Source organism: Poecilia reticulata, chromosome 2, assembly GCF_904066995.2.
Source record: "Poecilia reticulata chromosome 2, P_reticulata-male-v2, whole genome shotgun sequence".
Classification (NCBI taxonomy): Eukaryota; Metazoa; Chordata; class Actinopteri; order Cyprinodontiformes; family Poeciliidae; genus Poecilia; species Poecilia reticulata.
The window spans coordinates 35,959,080-35,969,189 of NC_088831.1; positions in this window are offsets into that span (position 1 = coordinate 35,959,080).

Genomic DNA, 10,110 nt, shown 5'->3' on the forward strand with positions numbered 1-10,110 from the left:
CAGCATAACACAGAAACACAATTCCAAATGTCCTCAAAATGAAAGGGCAGCGAGGAAAGAGAGGGTCGTAGAATAGACATCTGAGGCACCAGACACCCAAAAAAGAAAAAAAAAACATTGTAGATGACAAAAACTCATTTATAGGCACAAGTTTAGTCAGAGAAAAAAAGTTTGATTAATTTAAATTTTCTGGTTTTGGTGATTTAAAAAAATTATAATTTAGCCAAATGTATTTGGTGATAATTATTTACAATATTCTAGGTATGTTAAATTCCATTTTTAAATCTAGAGAATTACTTCAGTATGAAAATTTTTAACAACAAAGGTGAAGTGGAAAAACAATGTGATAATTGACACTAACATAGAGAAAGCAATATTTGCGTTACTGTTGCATGGAAAAACTTTTGAAAATGGCTATAAATACTATCACAAAGACAAGAGCTCATAAAGATAATGTTATAATAATGTTAGTGGTGTTAACATTATGTCTTTTGCTTAACAAAAAGGCTATGGAGAGTCTGGTCTTGTTGACACTGTTTAAAGGACAATTGATTTTCCATAAAGGTATAGAGCAAAGTAATGCAGTGGGACTGCTGCCAATGTAATATCAGCACTTTGGCATCTCTCATTTGAACCCCCTGTTCTACACCATCTTCAATTCATTCTTCATTTTTTTATCCTTTTATCTCCAATCTTTTTTTTAAAGTTTTTGTCTCTTTCCCTTATATTTCAGTGCCTGGAACTTTTAACTTTTTTTTTGCTCATTCGCCCCTAGATGTCTTCTTACCTTTCGCTTCCTGTTTCTCATCTCTCCTCACTGTTTCTCAGTTCATGTTAATTTTGGCCAATCAACATCAGAAGAAATATGCCATTTACTTTCAGCATATCAGTCCAAAAAAAGCAAACAAACATATCTGGCTTCCTTCGCTTTTTAAATCTTGCTCAACAGCAAGAAAATTAGTTACAGAGAAAAGGGGGTAAAGACTCATTTCCTCCATTTGTGCATGTTTGCGTCATTCACCTATTGTTCGCCAGTTGACTGGAATTGTCTATATTTAGTGCATTAAAAATTCAGGCCTTTATTTAATTACAGCATGTTCAGCTTTAGATTGTGCTCAGATTGCTGCCAAAGAGAGAATTTGTTGTTGATTCGTATGAAAATGTGCACACTGAAAAACCTTAAACACAGAGTTAGCATGAAGAATATAATGTTTATATCATAAAAGTAGTGCCTTGGCTCTTTACTTAATTATTGCAATGTGCATTATTATTAATTATTGCAATGTGCACGTTAATATTTTTCATTTTAGGTTACAACAAGGAACTGTATAATTATTAATAAATAAAATGATTTGTCCAGTTAAAGTGAGCAGACAAATCAAGGTGAATATTTTCAGCTTCATTAATCCTGACTGGTAACTGGTCAGTTGGAAAATCAAAAATTCAGATTTGTTTCTGTTCTTGATGACATTCATACTCATAAAGTTGTGTTTCCACGCCAGCTTCCTCCTGCCACATGTTGATGTAACCTTAGCCTAGCCTGCCAATTTGCATATCACTGTGTGTTTGTGTTAAAACACATGATAAATTCTGTTCATTTACTTCTTCTATTTGGTGAGTACATACATTTTCTGAAATTCAATACAGAAACTTATGCTAAGAATGCCAAAAGGATTACCAAGCTACAGCATATTTAATTATAAAAGTCTTTGTGCACAGAAAAGAGCCATGATGCATAGTACAAATATGAAAAAATAAATTAAATCTGGTTTATTGGCTTAACATTTGGTCAAATTACAAAGCTCCAGTTGAATAGCTGTTCTGCCTTCTCCTCAAAGCAAATTACAGCATGAGCTGAAGTGCTCCAAAAGCGCACACTGAACACAAATCAGTATTGCCTTCTTCACATAAAAGAACGCACGTCACCATGTCTGGCTCAGTCTCTTTTATATTACCGTCATGTGAACAGTGCTTTCGTCAAGTAAGTTCTTGTAAATCATAGATTCTATGACCTTTTTGTAAAAAAAAAAACAACTGTTGAAGAGCCATCCAGCTTATAATCAAAATAAAGTATGAAATCCAGGGTCTATGACTTAGTGAATGAATAAATACAGAGCAGAAGTAAGACTGCTAATTGGATCTGTGCACTTGAATGCCCTCCACACAAATGTTAAACCTGCACAAAAAAAAGAAAATGTTTTGAGCAACTGGAGTTATATATTATAAGTCCTTGTAAATTGTGTCTAAACTATGACATTGAAAGTCAGGCTTGGTTGGCACATCTGAACAACGACCACATTTCCAAGAATATTTTGGCATTAATGGAGATGTTGATGTCAACAGCTTGTACGTTTCAATTTTCAACTGCACTTATAGGATAAAATAACAAGCAACAAAACCAATTTCACATGAAAATGTCTGTTTTATTCATTTTTTTAAGAATAAAACATGGCACAACTTCGCTTGAAATGTCTAAATGTATCTATGGCTTAAATTAATTGTAAATAATTGCTTCACTACAGTTATAGCAAGATGAACATTCGTAGCCAAACTATCTTAGTTTTTTTTTTGTTTTTTTTTTATTGACACCATTTTTTTTTTTCCTGAGACAAACTTTCACAGAACTTAAATAGTTTTTATTTATTACTTCTGCCTTTCATCTTCTTCACCGGTTCATCTTTCTGTCAATATATTAAAACCATACATCACCTGTATCAAACCCTGTCTGGGAGACACAGCACATTGGCTGATTTATTTGGAAGCTTCCTGTGCGTCTGAGAGTTTTATGAGCGTTGTCACAGACCATAGATACATTTTTGACAAGCCTTTGCTTTGACCACTGTTATTCCCCACATTTTTCTTGCCTTCTCGCTCTGCTTGACCTCAGTGAATGGAAAGGCCACATGTTGGTGTCACCGTTTCCTTAAACAACTGAATTGCATAGGATGTTGGAGTCAATCCTTACCAGCTGCTACAGTGAATAAGGAATGCTCATATTTTTGGAAAGTAGGTTGCCATATTGTTGCAACTTCATTTTCAGGTGCTCCAGGTGATAAAAGACAATGCAATGAATTGTTAGTTTTCACCCAGTTGCACATCCTCTGGATTTTATTATGTTTTTATTGTAATATCTCCACAGTCTTTAAGTTATAATCTTCCAGTATATTATTATTATTATTATTATTATTATTACTGTTATTGTTAATCACGTTTTTTTATATAAATATATTTCCGTAACACTTGTATGACTTGAAACACCCAAGAAGCTACAGTATGTCACTGAGATCAAAGAATTGATGATTATCTCTAAAATATGCACTAGCTGAATTCTGCTCTCTCAAGATAGTTATGAAAATCACCCAAAAAACTGTGTAGTAGCTAATAAAATCTTAAACTTTGACACTTAATCGCCCACAATGTGGACAGTCAATTTCACGGATTAGATCTGAAAAGATAAATGTATGAAAAAGGTAGTTTAATGAGATGAAAAACAATGGATGACATTCACTTTGGAAAATGAGGCAGACCGGGACACATCTGGAAACCATCAGTGTATGAGCACACCAAGAAAGAGGCCTCAACAAGATGCCAAATGGTGTTCAACGGCTCACCAGGCTAGCATAGCATGAGTTTAACCAAGATCAATACTGGTATTGGGATTGATGATGGTAATGTTGGATAAACTTACTCTAAATCCTCAGTTTTTTTTGTTTTTTTTTACTGCTCCAGATTATTACCATGTGAACAGAAACCAACAACAAACTGCTGTTCTCTCTGTACATGTGTGGGTTTTCTCAGGGGTCCTTCAGCTTCCTGCCACAGTCCAAAAACATGACGGTTAGGTTAATTGGTCTCTGAATTGTGTGCGTGCGTGCGTGTGTGTGTGTGTGTGTGTGTGTGTGTGTGTGTGTGTGTGTGTGTGTGTGTGTGTGTGTGTGCGTGTGTGTGTGTGTGTGTGTGTGTGCGTGTGTGTGTGTGTGTGTGTGTGTGTGTGTGTGTGTGTGTGTGTGTGTGTGTGTGCATGGTTGTGTGTCTCTGTGATACGCTTATGGTGTGACCAGTCCAGACCAGTGGGGTGACAAAGATACCTGGAGACAGGCACTGGGCCCTCTGTGACTCTCTGCCTGGAAAAGTGTAGAGAATGAATGGATGGATTTTTCCCTGATGGCAGGTGAGACACAATATTGTCTTGTATTTCCGTAAAGTGAGCCGTTTTACCATAATCTGTCTGTCAGCCAGCAATGTAATCATTACATTACATGACAAAAGTCTAACAGAAATGAAGAATGTAACACTGCCTTCACTTCTTCACTTGTACATTATCTATATAATTTCAGAAAGTTTCAAAATTGCGGAAAAATAAAGTGCATGCAAATGTTTTCACACGAGTTATAAATGTGGCAGGGTTCACATTTTATTACCATTTTTATGGCATATTAATATTCTGGCGATCATCAAAATTTTGAATAGATGCTCTGATTTTAGCTGATGATTGACTTTCTTTGTCTGGCGTTTTGCTGTAATCTCTTCCTTGCTTCACATAAACATGCATGGAAAGTGAGGTATTTATTTCTGTGTTAATCCTGCCTGACATTTACAATTACCACAGTGTTTGGTTGCAGCCGAGTCTTGCTTTAATAGCGTTGTTGACTGTCAAGCCTGGTTTAGGTCTCCTTAGATCTCAGCCCTGCTTTCATAGGGGCCTTATGGATTGTGTGTGTATGGTAAGAGGGGGTGTGTGCAGAATAAGGAAAGTATGAGTGCAGAAATACGATTCAAACTCATGCTTCCATTTCGCAGGTTTAAACAAATACTAGCAGGGCCCAGATTGCTTGTGAAGGAGACTTTGGTGGGATTTTTTTTTTTGTCATTGTCAACACGCGCACCTGCAGGCATTTTGAAAGACGTTTTGCTGGCCCGTTGAGGAGTGACATAAAACCACGGGGAACTCATTGTTAGAAATTATACAACCTTTCCACTTCCGATGATTGTCATAAGAGGGAAAAAGACATTTATAAGTCGAGCTGTATGGGTTGGGTTTTCATGCTCTGTGATTCTGACTTCCTGTCCACTTACAACTGGCCAAGCAGTTCAGGGAAGCGCCTGCCATAATGTACTAATTACATGAACAGTGAGCAAGTCAAAGACAGACAGACAGACTGACTCATGGGGGCTGTCAGACATTTTGTATTGATTGTGTAAGATGATATTGTGCCCAGATGGGGGCATTACATTGTTAATCTACCAATCGATGAACAAACATGCTGTATGTCTTTGCTTCTATGTTAATTTCACATTATTTATTAAGCAAAGTAAGTGTGTATGATTCACATATCAGGGGTATTTGTTTTATGAGCTTAATTATATTGCCAGGAAATGCTGAATGTGCCATTAAGAAGACAAAGTCTTAAAGTAAAATTTGAAAAGCTACAAATATTTGCTTTACATGTAATCTATTTAAGTCAGAAATGAACACTGAGGTCAATATTGGGCATACACCACAGTAAAACAGAACAAAGTACCTTAGAGTTACAGCTGTTTCAGCTCTTGTAGATCCATCCTGTATGTCTGTGGGTGTGAAGTTCCCATCTTTAAGGTGATGGTTGAATCCTGTAATCTCAAACACACACACAGCATTCACTTTCAAAATTTGACACATTGTTCTAGACTTCTAATTTAAATGTAATATTTTTGCCTTTAATAAAATTCTTTCCTCAGTCTCATCTCAATGTCTTACGAGGCATTCAGATACATAAACGAAACAAGAGCAGCCTAACAAGGTTGTAGAATCATCATGCTCCGAGGACTGAAAAGCGTTCACTGGCCAGGTGCATGAAAACAAGTTTGCTTTAACAAACGGCTCTACAAGGACTGAGAAGTGACAGATTTGTAAGTTGTAGTTCACATCAAATATTTGAAGGCTTTATGTCATCTGTCATTTGTAGGAACAAATAGTTTTCAGTTTAGCATGCAATAAAGATTTTTTTTTTATCATTGACCCAGACTAAAATTCTTCACTAGCACATGTTGGCACGTCTGCGTGGAATAAATTGGCAAATGAGGGACAGAAAATCTCTCACTGACTGAGGGCATCTTGCCGACTTTCCCTTATAACAGAGGTATACTTATCAAAAGTCTTGCAATAATGTGATGGTCTGCTAACTCCCCACCATTTTCAGATGGAAAATATGACAAGACATTCTTGTAAAGTTCCAATCTGTTCAAATGAAACCCACATAAACTACACGCTTCCACCTGCCATCTGAAATAGGAGGTGGTAACATCAGAAGGAACATTTAATTCATGTTGGGCAGCTTCTTTTCATAGCTGTAGCTCTCAGCAAGCTTGCAGAGCTCTGTTAAAATTTCATAACGTCATCCCCCTTGGAAAGAGTTCTTGTGTTATTTACGATATGAAAATCAATCTTACACTGACACCAGAAAATGGAAGAATAATTTTAGTGTGTGTCGGATGTCATGATAAGAGGACAGTTTTGAACAAAGGTCAAAGATATCCGGTCATATGGACTCTGATCGTGGATGGCGAAAGATTATATTTTGCAAGACAATAACAATGCAATAAATACAGGCACATTTCTGGAAGTTTATTCAAATCATACGAGAGAAAAGAAAGTGGCTAAACTTGTTTATTACAGGTCATTGGAAATGGATTCATACTGCTTGGATCAGATTTTGTCACATGTCTACAAACTTCAAGAACATTTTTAGGATACGATATTAGTATGACACAAAGTGAGAAGCATGTGATGTGGAGGACAAAGAAATATCATTTTACTAGAGTGTCTTAAAAGGAACTTTTAAAAAATGTACATATTTTTTTCATATATGTAGAAATTGAAGTAAATTCTATATGAATGGAATTTTGCCCGTGCATGGATGGTGGCCCAAATGGTGGATAGTCGCACAAGCATAAAACCATGAGTTCTTAGATTTCAGCTTGTCACTCTTCACAGTGGAATTGAAAATATCTAAACATCCTTTCCCTTATGAAACTGGACCTCGGATTTTATTTAAACTTTGCATATTTCAAACTGTTTCACTCATTCTACCTCTGCAGAGCTCGGAAAACCCGGCTGACAGCCTTTATCCCCTATCTGGCTGAAATCAGAAACTAGTCATCACAGTTCAGACCATCTGTTTACACCAAGACAAGCTGTAGAGCTTACACTCAGGGTTACTCAACACTGCTTGGCACTGTAGCTGAATACCAGTATAAGAGAGCAGACACATTGATGGTGAGAACAATTGACAAAACTGTATAAACGCAGTGCATTACCGGGCAAGCAATAGTCATAAGTTATGTTTTAGTTCTCCAAGACGTCATTCTCAGGTGCCAAGCTGCAAATTTTAAAAGAAGGTTCTGCCCAGATCAAAGTTAGATATTCCATAATTCCCCTGTGAATGTGCATCACTTTTACAGGTTATTTTTTATACAATTTTATTGAAAAAAATTAAAGGTAAAATCTGGGTGCACCGATTTAATCACCATATTTAGATTATTTTACAATAACTGGGGCAATAACTATAAAAGTACATTATACTCAGTTTTTATTCATTAAAACATCTGTTAGATTACAGTGAGGCTTAAAGGTTGTTGAGAGAAAAAATTGTATACAACTAAATATTCAAAGCATTTAATTTAAGTTGGGTTTGCATCTTGAAAACTGTTCATTACTATCTGTGAATAGCATACATGCCCAAAACTAATCAGGGAGCAAAAAGTATGAACTAAAATTATTATGGCACGGACAAAAGCTTTAACAGCAACTATAAATATCAGGATAAATCTGTTTCTCTGCTGGACATTATTTTTGGTAATTATTACTTTAAGTTTTGACATCAATTCTGACAAATCTATGGGAGTTTAAACGCATTTCTACTTCAAATATTTTTACTTTTTTAAATGGTTTTTTATTTACTTATTTTTTCCTTGAGGGGATCTACCCAATTAAGTAGATGATGATATTTTTGAATGATTTCAAGTCAAATGCAAATATCAAATATATTATTGTGTTTGAACATATGCCACGTGAAATTTTATGGCCAAACATTTCTAATTTAGTGCTTTGTACAGTTCTTTGTTAAATTCTTGTAAATGAAAACTGCTGTTTTAGTCGGTGCTTTTATAGCTGTATTTAAACTTTTAACATCCAAATATATTGTTTATTTAAACTATATTTGTACATATTTTTTCATCTACTTTCACCTAATTTCAAGCTGATGAAGACTTATCGAAATATAAAATATCATAATAAATGTCATGCTCAATTCCTCGGCTACAATGTTCCCATCCACTGGCTAATTCCCCCTTTGTTGTAATTGCATGGTAAAGCCATTATCATCTGGATCCATGGTAATCATATTTACAATCTGCTCTCTGCTGTAATTGTTGAACTTTCTGACGATGTGCGCTTAAAGAAACAAAATCCTGGCAGCAGTGAGGCTGCAGCTGCTTCCCACTTGTGGGCTAAACTTCAACAAATTTCTTCTCATTCTGGGGCCTAAACGCTGGACGATGGAGAGTTAAGTTCTTTTAGATGACTTGTCATTTTGTTCGTATTAACCTACGTTAGGTGTTGATGTTTTAGTCCTCGAGATGAAAGACCGACTCCAGCTCTGCTCTGTGACAGTGGAAAGAGAGAGAAAGCACTAAAAGAAGGTGAGTAGTTTAATGTTGACTCGCTGCAGTGAATCAGGCTTTTCAGTGAAACTGTACCGTGGTTTGTGTGTGACTGATGGATGTAAATGTGCCATCATGTGCTACTGCCCAGATATGTGCAGGCAGATATGTCTCAATGATTAATTTACTTTTGAAAAGGCGTGTTGACTTTATTTACCCTTTTGCAGGATTTTCAATTTTTACATTTCCTGTCACTCTGTCTTACTCATAGCTTCTGGAATACATTATTAGAAGCAGCTAACTGATTAACAAATTTAATACATACAGTATATTTCTAATATTCAAAGTAAATCCAACTGCACAAGAAAAGATCATTTATCTATTTTCCTAAAAATCGAACATATGCAAGAGACACTAGAGCAGCATCAGGGGTAAAGTTGCTACCTGAAAAGTTTAAACTGAGGTACTCAGCAAAAGTTTCCACGAAGTTAATATGTACATACAAATGTGAACAAATATATGTATAACCAGCAAGCCTTGTTAAACATTCATAACGATAAATTGCAGTAATGTTTGCGGTGACACGTTGCTTGCGAAAATTCATGACCCCTAATTATTGCGCCATCAAGCATAGTTTGCCTTCTAATTTATCAAATATAGTGTGATAATAGGAGGCTTTGGATGTGTTCGCTTTGCCACTGCTCTCACGTAAACATTCAAGTTTGATTCCTAGGAATATATATACCTCTTATCTCCCAATAACTTTAGATTTTCAAATCTAAAGTCTATTTCCCTTGAACTTTTTTATGTTTTGTCAAAACGTTAAAAAAATCGTATGTTTTGGCATCAAACATAAAATTAATATATTTATGAAACATAAATATATTTTAATAATGTTTCATTTGATAGACCCACTCAAAAGTTGTACAATGTGAAAACAGAATAACAAAAACGTGTAGATTAAAAGTGAATAAGCATTTGTAGTCAGTCAAAACTGTAGAGATTCAAATTGTAGAACAGTCTTTTTTAAAAATCAATTGATCTCACTCAGATTGGATGAAAATTATTTTTTAGGTCATTCCTCAGATATTTAATTGGTTTCAGGTGTGGACTTTTTGCTGGACGTCTGTGGATCTCTGCAGCTCCTCCAGAGTAGCCGTGAACCTTTATCCTGCTGCAGTCACACAGGTGACTGGGCCTCTGGGTCAGTTTTGGTGCACAATCATGTCTTTGAATGGGTGCAGATGGGTTGTACACTTTAAATTTGTACATGATGAATTTAGCATTGCCCCATGTCATTTTCACATCCTTGGATTTTGTTTTATAAGGTAATTCAGTTATAAGTGAGCATTTCTCAATGAACTTATTGTCTGCTTGTCCCAAAAATGCTCAGCCTGTCTGCCAATTTAGGTAAATAAAATTTTACTCTGTGAAAAAGCTGATTTCAAATACAAAGTTTACCATTTTAAA